The sequence below is a fragment of the Mus musculus genome, chromosome 2 (genome assembly GCF_000001635.26).
Source record: "Mus musculus strain C57BL/6J chromosome 2, GRCm38.p6 C57BL/6J".
In the NCBI taxonomy this organism is placed as follows: domain Eukaryota; kingdom Metazoa; phylum Chordata; class Mammalia; order Rodentia; family Muridae; genus Mus; species Mus musculus.
The window spans coordinates 61886346-61904291 of record NC_000068.7 but is presented as its reverse complement, the minus strand read 5'-3'; positions in this window follow the sequence as shown (position 1 = coordinate 61904291).

Sequence of the window (17946 nt, the reverse complement as noted above, 5' to 3'; positions counted from 1 at the left end):
TAGAAGTGTTAGAGAAGCTAAACCAATGAAGTCTCATCAACATGACTGCCTGTATATTCTTGGACCAGGGAGTGGCACCATTTGGAGGTGTGGCCTTGTTGGAATAGGTGTGTCACTGTGGGTGTGGGCTTAATACTCTCACCCTAGTTGCCTGGAAGTCAGTCTTCCACTAGCAGTCTTTGGATAAAGACATAGAATTCTCAGCTTTGCCTGCGCCATGCCTGCCTGCACACCGCCATGCTCCCACCTTGATGATAATGGACTGAACCTCTGAACCTGTAAGCCAGCCCCAATTAAATGTTTTTTTTTATTATTATAAGACTTGCCGGGGCTGGTGAGATGGCTCAGTGGGTAAGAGCAGCCGACTGCTCCTCCGAAGGTCAGGAGTTCAAATCTCAGCAACCACATGGTGGCTCACAACCATCCGTAACGAGATCTGACTCCCTCTTCTGAATGTCTGAAGACAGCTACAGTGTACTTACATATAATAAATAAATAAATAAATAAATAAATAAATAAATAAATAAATAAACAAACAAACAAACAGGAAAAAAAAAAAGACTTGAACAAGGATCACACCAGTAGACATGCTAAAATGGAAGGCAGGAAGCTCATGAGGCCTCAACCCTAAACAAAAAAACTTGGAAAGTAAAGAATAATGAGAGCAGAAGAAATAGTCTTCCCCAGAGAAGAACATACCAACTGGATATCCAATACCAAATGATCAGTCCTGAAAACATACATATAAATAACATTATACAGTTTTAATAGGTTGCATTTATACATTTAGGAATATATGTGACAATATTTTTCTAAGAAAGAAGCAATGAATTTGAGGGAAAGCAACAGGGATGTGTGCATGAGGACTGAAGAGAGGAAAGGAAAGGGGAAACTGCAAAATTATTACATTAAATTTTTCATAGTTTCATATATATGCATACATACATACATATATATATATATATATATATATGTATATATATATATATATATATATATATGGAACAGATTTATACTGAGAAACTAGTATCTATCTTAAATTAACTGGGCATCCTGATTTGTTATTTACTAAACTTAAAATTTTTATCCTCAGGAATGTATCACCAAGATTCTTCAGAAAACTTTCAATCCATCAAAACCTAACTCTCCCACAGAGAACTATCTTTCAAGAAATCAGGTTTGGTGCTGGAATGTAGTTTAGTAGTAGTGCATATACATAAAATGCAGAAGATCCTGCATTCAAGGTCCAATATCATTTCAAAAAAAGAAAAGACACACATAAAAAGAAGAGAAGGGAGGGAGGAAGAGGGGGAGGGAAGAAGGGGTGGGGAGGGAGGGAGGGGAATTGTGGGGTGTAGAAGAAACAAGTTTGGATATAGTGTATGATTAGCTGACTGAGACCCTGGGTTACATCCACAAATTCCCAACACCAAAAATAAAAGTAAGGGTGAAAATCATAGTTAACAGTTTCCCACATATGGGGAGTATGGGAGATAGAGATTTAGCAGTTCAAAAAATTGAGCCTAGGAGCTGGAAAGATGACTCTGTGGTTAAGTGAATTGGTTGCTCTTCCAGAGTTACCTAGGTTCAATTCCTAACACCCTCATAGAAGTTCAGAACTGTCTGTAAGTCCAGTTTCCGAGAATCAGACATCCTCACACAGGCATGTAGGCAGACAAAACACCAATGTACAGAAAATATTTTTTAAAAATTGGTCTGTGTGATGTTTAATCTTGTGATGTTTAATCTTGATTGCCAATTTGATGGGATTAAAAAGTACCTCTTGCTTAGTTAATAAAGTGGATCTCTGTTTCTAAAAGATTAACTAATAGGGCAGTGAGTATCAACTTTCAGCGTAAGTGGTATGGCCCCATATGTTGGGAGACCAGTCGGAATACAAAGGAAAAAGGAGAAATTCAGATAGTTCAGGTAGTCTACTGCTTCCTGGCTGCTGTAATGTGAGCTGTTCTACTCCACCTAACTTCCCTTGACCGTTTGGACTAAAACCATGAATATTTGTTTTCTATGTTGTTTCTTTGATATATTTGGTTATGGCACAAAGTACACATGTAGGGACCCATGGCTGCAGCCACATATGTAGCAGAGGATGGCATTGTCTGGCATCAATAGGAGGAGGAGCTCTAGCCATATGAAGGCTCGATTCCCCAGTGTAGGGGAATGCCAGGGCAGTGAGGTGGGAGTGGGTGGGAGGGAGGGGGAGCACCCTCATAGAAGCAGGGGGAAGGGGTATGAGAGAGGGGGGTTCCAGAATGGAAACTGGGAAAGAAGATAACATTTGAAATGTAAATACATAAAATAGCCAATAAAAAAAAAAGTCTTACACAGCCTGACATGGCTGGAACTTCTCAAGCCTACCTCACACTTTAGTTTCTTCCTCATCTCAATATAGTTTCCTCTTTTTGCCTTTAAAGGGAATTGATCTTTATTGAACATCTTGCACCTCAAATTATATTTTAGTGCCAATTTTTCAGAGAACACAACCTAATAAAGTTGGTACTGGGAATGTTCTCAAAAAATGAACAACAAGATGAGGCTTTGGAGCATTGCCTGATCATGAAAATCCCATGGCACATAAGTAGATGAAGCAACAAACAGACTTTACCCAACTGGAGACACTTGTTTAAAGGCTCCTTGGTAGTAAACTGGGAGGATACACTGAGAGAAGAAAATGTACTAGCATAGAGAAAATAGTGACTATATGGTGATGGAATTATTTCTAAACTTCACTGATACTCTGAAGTAGATGATGGGAAAATACGTGTAATTGGAAACTGAAGGTCGGGTGTAAAAATGGCTATTGACTTTGGATGAATCCAAAAAGGTATTTTTAAAATAATTTTTAAAAAGCTAGGGAGCCGGCTCTGCAAGTAGCCAGGGTGTACACCTTGATAAAGCACACTATAGACAGTGGGAGATAAAGTCTGAGAAAACCGACAAGCCTGAAACACCAAGATTCATGCATTTGAAACGCCACTATATTTTCAGTGATACAGTAGTGAGGGGTGTAACCAAGTAAAAAGACAAACTGGAAAATCTTCTACCTTCCACTAGAAAGAGAAAAATGTTGAACTTTGGGTTCTGGAAGCAGCATATCCACAATTTTTAATACTGCATGAGTCTATATATTGGATGATAACTTTGAGAAAAGACCACTATAATAAATACAAGCCAAGCAACCCATTGCTTGGTTCATACTATTCAACACATCCCACAGTTTTGTAAATGTCAGCAATAGGAAAATAAGCCATAAAAGCTTCTGACAGACTCAAGTAGAAACAGACAAAACCATTTCAAAAGATGATGGAAGCCTTTACCAAATGCAGAAAAGGAAAGTATACGCATTAAAGATCTCTGTTATTGGATCCTGATAGAAATAAAAATGTCTTACTTTGGAATAACAAGTATTCGTGTGAGTAAATATATTCATTCATAAACTGAGTCCTGTCAGAAGCACAAAATCTGAAGGTCATGCTATCACAGTAATAAGTCGCCATAAAACAGAAGAGTAAGCCCAGTGCACAAGAAACGTTGCACAATTAAACAAAATGATTTATTAGATAAATGCATTTTGGATGTCAAAAATTTTTTAAATATATACTAGAATAAAAACATGAGAACATGTATGTGAAATTAAGTAGCAGCATCCTTCCATGCAAGTAGACAGAGTATTACAATCCATTTGAAGATTTTTAATGCCCATAAAAATTTCAGCTGGTCCATCCATGAAAAGCTAGGCTCGCCATGTACTCTTTTGGCTCTCAGTCCTAGCCTCTCACTCCACCACCCCTGTGGCCCATTCATTCTGCTGGTCATACTTTTTCTCCCTACTCTGGACTCTTCTAGATGTTCCCAGATGTGCTCTCCTTCATAATCTACAATAAAAACCCTCTCCTCTACCATACCCTGGACCAGTCATGTCCTTGACTCAGACACTTGTTTTCTGATAAGAAACTAGATTCTTTCAACACATGCTTCCTTATACGAGATTGCCTTGATTTCTCTATTGTCAAACTGAAGGATTAAATTTGAATTCTGTTAATAAAGATTCAGAAAAAAAACCCTAGTCTCACAACCAAAAAACAAACTTTATAAATTCTTTATTCTTTCATAATTTCATATTTTGAACATATTTACTCATCCTTTTCTAACTCCTCCCATAATCACTGTATCATCTCTTCTGACTCAGCTTTGAGGTTTCCTCTTGTTTTTTGTCTTCATCAAGTCTAGCTTGTGTTTCCCACCTAGTCTTGGAAGTGGGGCCTGCTCTGGAGTGTGGTGGCCAACCAAGGATCATATCATTAAAAAAAAAAAAAATTGATTCTCCTTTTCCCAGCACTCATTTAATTCCCACAGCTCCTCAGTGATGATATTTGTCTCCAACTTCCCCTTTCTATTCTGAGAACTTCTATGGCTTAATCTTGCACAGGTCCAATGCATGTTGTCACAATCCCTGTGAGTTCATACCCCTTGTGTCCAGAAAACACTTTGGTATTATCCACTACCTCTGGCTCTTATAACATTTCTGATTCTTCTTCTGCAAAGATCCCTGTGCTTCGGAAGAGAGACATGACATGGATAACACATTTGGGGCTGAGCACTCCAGTCTCATTCTCTGCTAATTAACCAGTTGAGGATCTCTGTATTAACTGTCATTTACTGCAAGCTTCTCTGATCATGACAGATAGATCCTCTGATCTATGTGTTTATCAATTAGTCATTAGTAATCATTTTAATACTATGTTAACTTAGAAGAAAAAATAGTATTGTGTTCTCACCTAGGGCCTATCACCTATTGAGCCACAGGTTTTTGGTTGCTTTAATAATGGTATGAATAGCTTCCACCTCATGATCAGGACTCACATCTAATCATAAAATGCTTGGTTACTCCCCAAAACATTCATGCCACTGTTGCAGCAGTAAGCATATCTTATCAGACCAATCATAGTAGTTTAAAGGGGTCAATGTTGGGTAAGACTGATGATTACTGATGGTACAAGCTCCTCTGGCACCTGGCATAGCACCTTCTGGCACCACTAAAGCTTGGGAATAGGAATGCAGCTTCCAGGTGAGTACCAGCTTGATTTATCCATATTCTATGCTAAAAACTATCTGTAACTCCAGTTCAGAGGGTTCTAACACCCTCTTCTGGCATCCTTGGACATTGCACACATATATGCACATAACAACAGACAAAACACTCATACACATAAAATAATTTTTTAAAAGCATTTGGGACCCCCATGTCATCAGTGCCATTCTTGCACCTATGGGCATATCTTGTCATGACAGTCATTTTTGTAGCACACTAAACCTACCTTTTTAAACATCTTAAAGTTCACATTCACAAAGCATGTGTTTAATGTATTTAACTTATAAAATCAAGTGGGGGGAAGGTTCATTTATCTAACATTTTTAAAACTGTCTACAAAATAACTTAATGAGTAAAAACAAAGTCAAAGCATTAAAACTTTAGAAAGTCACAAGGACGATATGTATTCATATATAATTTACCAAAATCCTACTATAAAATTCATATGTAACTTACAACAAAATTCTAGAAAGTCTTAACAGTAAAACTTCCACATAAACAAATGCAGAAATTGTTCTAGAACAACCCATTCTCTTCCCCAAGCTGATCCTAAAACAACAGCTTCTTAGAGAAGTCTATGAAAACTGTAACAGAATTGGAACTAATGAGATAAAGCTGATTTTGTTTGTTTAAGAAATGTTTAACACAGGAAAATTCTCCATAGCACTCTTGAAAAGACCTCTAACAGACTGTATTGTTTTTAAACAATAAGCATAATGGAGGTGGGGTGCAGCTGAAGGGCAAGGCAATTTATGTAGCACTCGCAAAGCCCTCCGCTTAGTCTCCAGCAATGCAAAAAATTAAAAATATAAATCAAAATTTTTAAAAAGAAAAGTGAATATAGTACAATACTTTCATGTTTTTAAAAAGTAAACAAAGGGCCACATGTGCATTTTCACATGACAATAACCTTTGATGGAATAAGAAGTCATCTAAACGATTAAGTATGCTGGAGAGAACATTGGATAAATGATGAAGATTTTTGTATTGAGTACCACTTTTACCCATGTGACCATGTTTTCTATTCAAACTAATTTTTTGAGGCAAGATCTTATGTAGCCCTTGACTGAGCTAAAACTTGTATTTAGACTAGGCTGACCCAGAAACTCACAGAGAGCTCTCCGCCTGCCTCCATCTCCAAGTGCTAGTTAGTGCCACCATACCTCACATCAAAATCAATTTTAATATAAGTTCTTTTTACACTCATCTTTCAAAAGAAAAAACTGCATGAAAGTTTACTCTTTCAGTTATTTTAAAGCATGTTTCTTTCTTACACACCTTTTTGGAAACCATGTGAAATTGTAAAAGCGTTCAGTAGCAATTTTCAAGGATTATATTCTATGAGAATTCTGTCAAATTTTCTTAGGATAAGGCAGTATCAATTACAATCTTAAAAATTAATGAACTAATATTAACATAGTTTTGGGAAATGTAGTGGTTTGAATATGCTTGATCCATGGGAAGCAGCACTATTAGGAAGTGTGGCCTTGTTGGAATAGGTACAGCTTTGTTGGAGGAAGTGTGTCGCTGTATAGCAAGCCTTGAGGTCTAGTGCTCAAATTTTCCCCAGTGCAGAAGAGAGCCTCCTCCTGACTGCCTGGGGAAGAAAGTCTCCTTCTGGCTGCCTTCAGGTCAAGATGTAGAACTCTCAGCCTCTTCTTCAACAACATGTCTACCTGTACCACTGCCATGCTTCCTATCATGATGATAATGGACTGAAGTCTGAAAATGTAAGCCAGACCCAATTAAATGCTTTCTTTTATAATAGTTGCCTTGGTCATGGTGTCTCTGCATAGCAATAAAACCTTAACTAAGACGGGAGATGGAATAAAAATGTTTCCTTCACTCGTTCATTAGACTAAATTCATAATCATTTTTAAAAGTGATTCTTGGCCATGCTTATGGGCACTCCCACAGCTTGCTTTGCACCAAGGGTGGCCTTGTAGTCAGCCCTGTTTCTATATTAGGCAACTTAACTTTCACACAAGGATATCAGTCCTACTCCAAATTCAACTGTCTGTGAAAGCATATGGGTACTTATTTAATTGGCAACATAGACTAGCAGCACTCCAGGTAGTTGTCAGCAAATACAATCTTGAACTCATGCTGTCCAATACCAATCAAAATCTTGGCCAAGATAAATAATATTTAGGAAAGATTGATTGATAGAATGGACATTTGCTATTTTTGGCAGATCAGTATCCAAATGCCCATTCTCTGCTAGAGGAATTTCAAGATAAGGGGAGCTATGACACTGATTTTCCTAGAAACACTAAATAAGAACAAATCCCTCCTCTGTAGTCTAGACACTAGAAGTGTACCTGTGCTCTGGGCTTGATAATTTGGATGAGCTGCTATTCTGGGGTTTTATATTATAAAAAGACAATTGTGGGTTCTTTTTCACAGTAGTATTAGCAGACGTGAAAATCTGTAGAATGCGGGCAAGTGTGTTCAGTGTCCTTTGCAGATTGTACCTGTAACAAAAACTAATAGTAGCAAGATGGCTCAGTGTCCGCAGATTTTTCCTATAAAAAATCATATCTCGGTATTTCCTTCTTTGATTCAAATCCATTTATTAACTAACACTGGTTTTCCAATATTATCCTGTGATCACTCTTCTCAACACACAAACAAACACACATGTTGTGAGAGACTTACCCTTTTGAGGGTGAAAAACATTCTCAACTTAGCTCCTAAGTACAAATTAAAAATAATAAAGCTGGAAGACAAGAGTCAGAGAAACACCGTCAGAGAAACCACTGCTATGGTTTGAATATGATTCAAATTTATCTTCTAATTGTTCATTGTGTTCAGGAAGCTTAGTCAAGCTTCCAAGGTGGTCATGTTCCGAGTTGGGGCTTAATGAAAGATCCTTGGGTTAACTAGAGTCTTCCACTCAGTAGGGATTTGAAGACGCCAGTTTCTCTCTGGCTTTCTCTCTGACCTTAGGGTATTTTGATCCTAAATATGCTCTGACCATTGTGATGTGATCCACCACAAAGCCTTCACTAGAGATAAACTGATGTCACCTTCAGTCCTAACTTTCACAACTATAAACCAAACAAATCTCCTCTACTTATTAAAGTTATGCATTTCAGTGTATTTTATTATACTAACAGGCATGAATACAACCACATAAAAGATAATAGCAGTTACAAAATGCAAATGTTTATGAAAATGGGAAACATGTTGTGGTGGTATTTGTCAGTTTGACAACACAGAATCATATGGAAGGGAGCTGCAATGAAGGGTTGTCTGTATTAGGTTGGCCTGTAGGCATCTGTGGGAAATTTCTTTGATTACCTCAATTAAAATGGCCTGTAAGGTGGGTGGCACCATTCCTTAATTCCTTAAGCAGGGATTCTAGACTATATAAGAGTACAGAAAGTAATCTAAGTACTAAACATATTCACATTTGTTGATCCCTATGTCTGCGTGGGATGTGACTAGCTCCCTACATCCCTGCCATTCCCTAAAATGATGGACTATAACTTGACATTTTGAGCTAAAATAAACCCTTTCTGTCTTACACTGCTTGTGTCAGGTATTTTATCACAGCAACAGAAAAATAAATTAAGACACATGTGAAATACAAAATAATCATGATCACTAGAAGCAATTGAGAGGTGGCAGAAAAGTTAGTGGAATCTAAGGAGCATAATATATGATAAATTTTTATGGTGTTATTGTAGCAGGACAAAAGTATGACAGATATTCAGCCAGTCAATACAATAACTCAGAGGAGGAAAATAATGGTCCCCTTTCTATTCACAGGTATGTACTGCTACTGAAGTTATTACTAAAGTCTGTAATCTCTAAAGGTGGATATGAGTTAAATCTCTAAGGACATTTACAGGAACCCAAACACCTCATTAAAAAATTGCAAGACTGACAAGCCACTAATGAAATAGAAATGTGACAAAGATGCATAGCAAGTTTAATACAAGGATGAAAGGCACACATCAAATGTATTTATGGCACTAAGACATTTTTTCAATTCAGCATGATTTTCTGATTCCAAAATTTAGTAGCTGAACTGAAAAGAAGGATTATCACTTCTAAAAATCAAATTGAAAGTGTAAGTAGAAGAAATAGCTCAAAACAAAGAGCAAAAAATAGAGAAAGAAATGTGCCTCTCCTTCTCCACCCAAAGGTTAATTACTCTAGGACTTGCTCTCCTACTGTAAACAGTGAGAAAGGGGCAAACAAAACACTTAAGGAAACTAATTTAAATGTTAGCCCACAGACATTGCAGGGGTCTGATCCTTAGAGACAGGAAACAGAGCAAACTCTAGATGCATGTCTATAGTACCAGGAGACAGAACCAAGCCAGAGCCTAGCTTCTGAGCTGAAGGAACAGAAATTAGAATTCAAAACTTTCGGAATGAATAGAATTTATAGAATAAAACGATATCATATGGGAAAGGGAAGGGAAGGGGAAATGGGGAGCCCATGCCTGGACAGCCAGGAATAGGAGACTGGGTAGCCCAGAGACCTAGGGTAGAGCCAAACAGGACTGGCAAAAAAGAGAAGTGAGGGTTGGAAAAAAATCAATGAAATGATCCTGATGATATTCTGCTATATTCATAGATCAGTGCCATGTCCAGTCGCCATCAGAGAGGTTTCCTCACAGCAGACGGAAGAGAGCAGAGTGTGCAAAGTGCAGAGACCCACAGCCAGACCTTTTACAGAGAGAGAGAGAGTCTAGATGGAAGGTCCCCAGCAGAGCTCAGGAATCCTGTGGAAGAGGGAAAGACTATGGGAGTCAGAGGGGATGGAGGACTCCAGGAGAACATGGCCCAATGAATCAACTAAGCAGGAATCATATGGGCTCACAGAGAATGAAGAGGCAAGCACTGAGAGGCTTGCATGGTTCTGCCCCAGGGCCTCTGCTTATGTGTTATCTGTTAGCTTGGTATTTTTGTGGGAGAAACTCCTAATAGTGGAAGCTGATATGTCTCTGTGTGTCTGCTCTTGGGGCTCTTTTTCCTACTGGATTGCCTTGTCCAGCCTCAATATGAGAGCTTTTGCTTTGTCTCATTGTGTCCTGCTTGGTCATGTTTGGTTGTTGTCTCTTGGATACCTGCTCTTCTTTGAAGGGGAACTGAGGCGGAGTGGAAAAGGGAGAATCTGTGTTCAAAATGAATTATAGGAGTGAAAAATCTATTCTCACTTTTAAAAAAAGAAACAAAGAAACAAACAACAACAACAACAACAAAAAGATAGGCCTGGTTATTAAGATAGGCTGAAAGAAGCTGAGGAGAAGGGTGATCCTGTAGGAGGACCAGCAGTCTCAATTAATCTGGACCCCCGAGATCTTTCCAACACTAGACCACCAAACAGACAGCATACACCAGCTGATATGAGGCTCCCAATACACATACAGTAGAGTACTGCTGGGTCTGTGTTCATTCAGAGATGATGCACCTAACCCTCAAGAGACTGGAAGCCCCAGGGAGTTTAGAGGTCAGATGGGGTGGGGGAGGGCATCCACATGGAGAAGAGGTGTGGTGGGAGGAGGTGTGGGATGTGGAGCAGTCTGAGAGTGGATGGGGGGAGGGGGAGAATGAAATATGGAGTGTAAAAAATAAATTAAAAATTAAATTAAATTTAAAAAATAAGATACTGGAAGGAAATATAAGAAATGCATAAAATTTGGCATTGTAACAATAATTCTATGATTTTTTAAAAAAGAGATAATTAATGAAATAGGTAGTAATGCAGGTCTGTTAACCTTTACACATAGCTAAACATGAAAACTAAATCTCTGGCAAGGTGCTTCACTGAATATATATATATAATTTTAAAAATATAATTACACAGAAAAAATAGAAGAAAGAGAAATTAATATAAGAGTTTCAGAAATTTCAAATAGGATCCTCTCATCTTATAGCTAAATGCTAATCCCTGTACCCAGGGAGGGAAAACTCCACAAAGCCAGGCAAAAATAAGAGCTTGCTCAGAAGAAAAAGCTCAATGAGAGCTTTCCACATTAACACTAGAGTGAAGAGATTTTGTTGAAAGATGAATGTTCTTGTTCAAAGCATTCAGGTAAAATACTGCATGGATATGATCAGTAATAAAGCTAAACTAGCCCAGATTAAAAGCTAATCAAGGCCAGGCCCATAAAGATTCAAACCCAGGCCTAACAGGCACTTAAAGACAGTGGAGAGAAGGAGAATTAGTCTTCCCCAGAGATGAGGCTCCTAAATGGTTATTCACTTACAAGTGGTAATTCCTAAAAACATATACATACAAGCAACAGTTTCAGTGGATTATGTCTATGTTTACTTGCATGTATGCATATGTATGTATGTGTATGTATGTGTGCGTGTGTATGTATGTGTGTGACAATAATAATTAAGAAATTAGAGGCCATGAATGTGAAAGAGAGGGAGGAAGGGGGATAACTTGAGGGGTTTGGAGAGAAGATGAAGAGAGAGGAAAAGGTATAATTATATTTAATTAAATAAAAATATTTAAAAGATAAAACCAATGCTCTCTCAGTTTAAATTAATGCCTGAATAATTACTTTTTGTGATAAAATACTATATATTTAAAATAAATTTAAAAATCTATTGCTCAAGGTATAAATGTGACAAAGTCGGACAATTAATTGACAATTACTATATATATATATATATATATGGTTTCTCTTTCACAAGGTTCCCTCAAATTTTTATCTTTCCCAAAAGATTACAATTTTTCAAAATTTCTTTTTTAACCATCTGTATATATTTTTTAAATTATTTCTAAATATTTTCTTTATTTAAATTTTAAATTTTATCCCTTTTCCTCATTTCCTGTCCCAAAACTCCATGATCCCATGCCCTCTTACCCTATTCACTAACCTGCCCACTCCTGCTTACCTGTCATGGCATTCCACTACACTGGGGCAGGCAGACTTCATAAGACCAAGGGTCTCTCCTCTCACTGATGAACATATGTAGCAGCTGAAGCCTTGAGTCCCTCCTTGTATACCACCTCCCTCTGATGGTGGTTTAGTCCCTGGGAGCTCTGGGGGTTCTGCTTGGTTCATATTGTTGTTCCTCCTATGGGGCTGCAAACCCCTTCAACTCCTTCAGTCCTTTCTCTAGCTCCTTCATTGGGGATTCTGTGCTCAGCCCAGTGGAAGGCTGTGAGCATCCACTTCTGTATTTGTCAAGTTCTGGCAGAGCCTCTCAGGAGACAGCTATATCAGGCTCCTGTCAGCAAGCACCTGTAGGCACCCACAATAGTGTCTGGGCTTTGTAACAGTATATGGGATGGAATCCCAGGTAAGACAGTCACTGGATGGCCTTTCCTTCAGTTTCTCCTACAAACTTTGTCTCTGTGTCTCCTTCCATGGGTATTTTGATCCCCCTTCTAAGAAGGACTGAAGTATCCACTCTGTAGTCTTCCTTCTTCTTCAGTGTCATGTGGTCTGTGAATTGTATCTTGGGTATTTGGAACTTTTAGAATAATATCCACTTATCAGTGACTGCATACCATTTGTGTTCTTTTGTGATTGGGTTACCTTACTCAGGATGATATTTTCTAGTTCCATCCATTTGCCTAAGAATTTCATGAACTCATCGTTTCTATTAGCTGAGTAGTAAGTACTCCATTGTGTAAATGTACCACATTTTCTGTATCCATTCCTCTGTTGAAGGACATCTGAGTTCTTTCCAGCTTTAGAACAAGTTGCTCATCAGCAAGGTCATGAATGGAATTCTTCCTCAATGCTCTTGTCACTTATGGAATCTTCCCCAATTGTTATAACTACTCTGTGAAATCCAAAGATTTTTTTCCTTTCTTTTGTGGTAAGAATACTTTTTAATATAAAAAGATTTTTCCTTCTTATAAAAATGATTTAAAGTTTAAAAAAAAAAAAGACTGGCATGTAGGCAAGTCCTTCCTTGACTTGCCGAGATAATGGTCTACAAACTGTAACATTAATTCCTGTCTTCCCTAAGTTGCTTCTCGTTATGGTATTTTATGGGAACAGTAGAACCCCTAAGAGAGAAATTTGTACCAAGTTCAGTAAGTATTGCTGTGAGAGGCTTGACCATATTTGGGAAAGAACTGTGAAAAGACCTTGGGCTGGAGAAGCCAAACTGATTTCCAGAGTGGTTGTACCAGCTTGCAATCCCACCAGCAATGGAGGAGTGTTCCTCTTTCTCCACATCCTTGCCAGCATCTGGCATCACCTGAGTTTTTTATCTTAGCCATTGTGACTGGTATGAGGTGGAATCTCGGGGTCGTTTTGATTTGAATTTCTCTGATGACTAAGGGTGTTGAACGTTTCTTTAGGTGTTTCTCAGGCATTCAGTATTCCTCAGTTGAGAATTCTTTGTTTAGCTCTGTGCCCCATTTTTAATAGGGTTATTTGGTTCCCTGAAGTCTAACTTCTTGAGTTCTTTGTACATATTGGATATTAGCCTTCTATTGGATGCAAGGCTGATAAAGAACCTTTCCAACCTGTTGTCTGCCTTGTTGTCCTATTGACAGTGTCCTTTGCCTTACAGAAGCTTTGCAATTTTATGAGGTCCCATTTCTCAATTCTTGATCTTATACCATTAGCTATTGGTGTTCTGTTCGGGAAAAATTTCCCTGTGCCCTTATGTTTGAGGCTCTTCCCCACTTTCTCTTCTATTAGTTTCAGTGTATCTGGTTTTATGAGAAGGTCCTTGATCCACTTGGACTTGAGCTTTGTACAAAGAGATAAGAAAGGATCAACGTGCATTCTTCTACATGCTAACCACCAGTTGAACCAACACCACTTGTTGAAAATGCTGTCTTTTTTCCAATGGATGGTTTTAGCTCCTTTGTCAAAGATCAAGTGACCATAGGTGTATGGGTTCATTTCTGGGTCTTGAATTCTATTCCAGTGATCTACCTGCCTGTCATAGTACCAATACAATGCAGTTCTTAATCACAATTGTTCTGTAGTTCAGCTTGAGGTCAGTGATGCTGATTCCCCCAGAAGTTCTTTTATTGTTAAGAATAGTTTTGATATCCTGTGTTTTTGTTATTCCAGATGAATTTGTAAATTGCTCTTTCTAACTCTATGAAGAATTGATTTAGAAGTTTGATGGGGATTGCATTGAATGTGTAGATTACTTTCCGCGAGATGACCATTTTTACTATATTAATCCTACCAAGTTATGAGCATGGGAGATCTTTCCATCTAGAATGTTATTCGATTTCTTTCTTCAAAGACTTGAAATTCTTGTCATACAGATCTTTCACTTGCTTAGAGTCACACCAAGATATATTATATTATTTATGACTATTGTGAAAGGTGTTGGTTCCCTAATTTCTTTCTCAGCCTGGTTATCCTTTGAGTAGATGAAGATTACTGATTTGTTTGAGTTAATATTTTATTAAGCCACTTTGCTGAAGTTGTTTATGAGATCTAGGAGTTCTCTGGTGGAATTTTTGGGGTCACACCTAAGTATACTATCGTTATCATCTGCAAAGTAATATTTTGATTCTTCCTTTCCAGTTTGTATCCTTTTGAGTTCCTTTTGTTGTCTAATTACTCTAGCTAGAACTTCAAGTACTATATTGAATAGGTAGGGAGAGAACAAGCAGCCTTGTCTACACTGAATTTAGTGGGACTGCTTCAAGTGTCTCTCCATTTAGTTTGATGTTGGCTACTGGTTTGCTGTATATTACTTTTACTATGTTTAGGCATGGGCCTTGAATTCTTGATCTTTCTAGGACCTTTATCATGAAGGGGTGTTGAATTTTGTCAGATGCTTTCTCAGCATCTAATGAGATGATCATGTGGTTATTTTTCTTTGAGTTTGTTTATATAGTGGATTATGTTGATGTATTTCCATATATTAAACTATTCCTGCAGCACTGGGATGATGCTTACTTGATCATGATGGATGATTTTTTGATGTGTTCTTGGATTTGGTTTGGGATATTTGGGTGGGGGGGTTCGAGACAGGGTTTCTCTGTATAGCCCTGGCTGTCCTGGAACTCACTTTGTAGAAGAGGCTGGCCTCGAACTAAGAAATCCACCTGCTTCTGCCTCCCAAGTGCTGGGCGCCACCACACCCGGCTGGTTTGGGAGAATTTCACTGCATCCATGTTCATAAGGGAAATTGGTCTGACGTTCTCATTCTCTTGGGCCTTTGTGTAGTTTAGGTATAAGTGTAATTGCCACTTCATTGAGTAGTGTTCCTTCTGTTTCTGATATGTGGAATAGTTTGAAGAGTATTGGTATTAGGTCTTCTTTGAAGGTCTGATAGAATTCTGCACTAAATCCGTCTGGTCTTGGGCTGTTTCTGGTTGGGAGAATTTTAATGACAGTTATATGACCACTCCTGAGCATATACCCAGATGATGCTCCAACATGTAATAAGGACACATGCTCCACTATTTCCTAGAAGCCTTATTTATAATAGCCAGAAGATGGAAAGAACCCAGATGTTTCTCAACAGAGGAATGGATACAGAAAATGTGGTACATTTACACAATGGAATAATACTCAGCTATTAAAAACAATGAATTCATGAAGTTCTTTGGCAAACAGATGGAACTAGAAAATGTTATTCTGAGTGAGGTAACCCAGTCACAAAAGAACACACATGATATGCACTCATTCATAAGTGGATATTAGCCCAGAAGTTCGGGATACCCAAGATATATGTGTATATATCTGAACCAGGGTCCTTTGCAAGAACAGGATGTGCTCTTAACCACTGGGTCATCTCTCCAGTTCCTGATTACAACTTTTTTGTACAGAATATATATTTTTATAAAATCTGTTTCCAGAAAACTGGAGAGATGGCTTAGTGGTTGAGAGCACTTCCTGTTCTTGCAAAGGACCCAGGTTCAGTCCACAGCATACACACATGGAGGTTAGCAGTTACCTAAAACTGCAGTTCTAGAAGATTCTGACCTCTGGAGGCACTGCATGTACACTGTACACAGACATACACCCAGGCAAAATACATAAAACAAAAATAAGTGAATTTTGAAAGTTTTGGGGGGGGTTCAATTAATCTGATCCAATCATCTTCGCAGGCAAAAGACGATTCCTGGTATCCTAACAGCAAGAGTGTTGTGATTTAGTAGGGTTTCTCATTGGATCTGTGGCCTGCTCCATAGAAGGGAGTTCATGCTTCCCTACCATGGACCTGATCAAAGGTCCATGGCTGGGGAGGTTATAGCCACTGAACATGTTGTCATTAAAATGCTTATGTCTATACACGTAATCTAGAGCAAAAAAGCTTCTCCTTGCAGTAAAGGCCAGTTGATGAGATGCTCATGCCTGGCCAAGGTGCTGTGAGAACACATGATTGCTGAGTGATCAGATTTAATAGAATACCCATGTCACCCACTCCAAAACTCAAGGAATATTTCAGGAAGCTGAAATAATGTAAAACCCAAACAGTCAAGAGAGCAATAAAACATTGTCTCATCAGTAGGACATGTCTAAGGCACTCATAAACTCACAACAGCTGCAGTTCTCTACATAAAAACCTGCACGAAAATGAGGTGGCAAAAATTTGGTCATAAATGGAGCAAAGATTTATGGGTCCCCCCTCCACCATCACCAAGAAGATATAATGGCAGTTGAGAGCTCTGGAGGAGGAGAAATCATTGCCTCACTGATCTAGCCACTAGTGAGTTACTCATGCTCTAGAGGACTGCTTCGTACCTATACCCATGCCCTGGCTAAACTCAGTGGGTCACAAAGCAAAACTGTGATGTACATTTAGAGGAAGGAAGGAAGGAAGGAAGGGAGGGAGGGAGGGAGGGAGGGAGGGAGAGAGGGAGGGGACATAGAAGAAGGATAAGAGAGGGTGGAGGCTTTTTTATTGAATTTAAGGTCTACTCCATGAGATGAAATTCATACCTGACTTTGCTTAAATAGAACCTGAAGCTAGATAGGTCAGGGGCCATGAAGAACACCTTATTAGTATTTGTTTTAGTTAAGTTTTATTGTTGTGAAGAGACACCATGACCAACTGTTATATAATAAGACATTTACTTGTGGATGGCTTACAGTTTCAGAGGTTCAGTCCATTATCATCATGGCAGGAAGCATGGCAGTGGTACAGGCAGACGGGTGCTGGAGAAGGAACTGAGAGTTCTGCATCTTGATCCAACTGCAGCCAGAAGATACTGTCCATCTCACACTGAACAGAGCTTGAACATCTATATTACTTCAAAGTCCTGCCTCCACAGTGACACACTTCCTCTAACCAGGCCACACCTCTTCCAATAAGGCCACAACTCCTAATAGTACCACTTTCCATGGGCCAAGACTATTCAAACCAAGAGTAGTCAAACTACTACAGTATTATTGTGCTAAGGAAACATAGCAATAAAATGATTCCTAATGACACATTGCTATATTCATAGGTCAGTGCCTCACTCAACCTTCATCAGAAAGGCTTCTTCTTGCAGTACATAGATATTAACACAGAGACCCACAGTTGGACAATATACAGAAAGTAAGAGACTTTGAAGCACTCGTTCCTAAATGGAACGGCTTCCTCAAACCTCTCCTCTAAAGGATCTGGGAGCTATGCAAAAGAAGAGGTGGAATATTATGAGAGCCAGGGATGATGAATGACTTCAAGGAAATTTTGTCTTCCAGACACAACAGGACTGACAGACAAATGAACTCACAGACACTGTGGGAGAATGCACAAGACATGTGCAGGTTCAAGCCAAATGGGGCCCCACAACTAAGAGTGGGGAATGGGCATAGGCTCCCACTCCTAACTAAGAAGCTACTTGGAACTGATACCCACTGAAAAAGAAAAGATTCTCAATGAAGTGTCACTGGGTGTACTGGCTGGTTTTGTGGGTCAACTTGACACACGCTG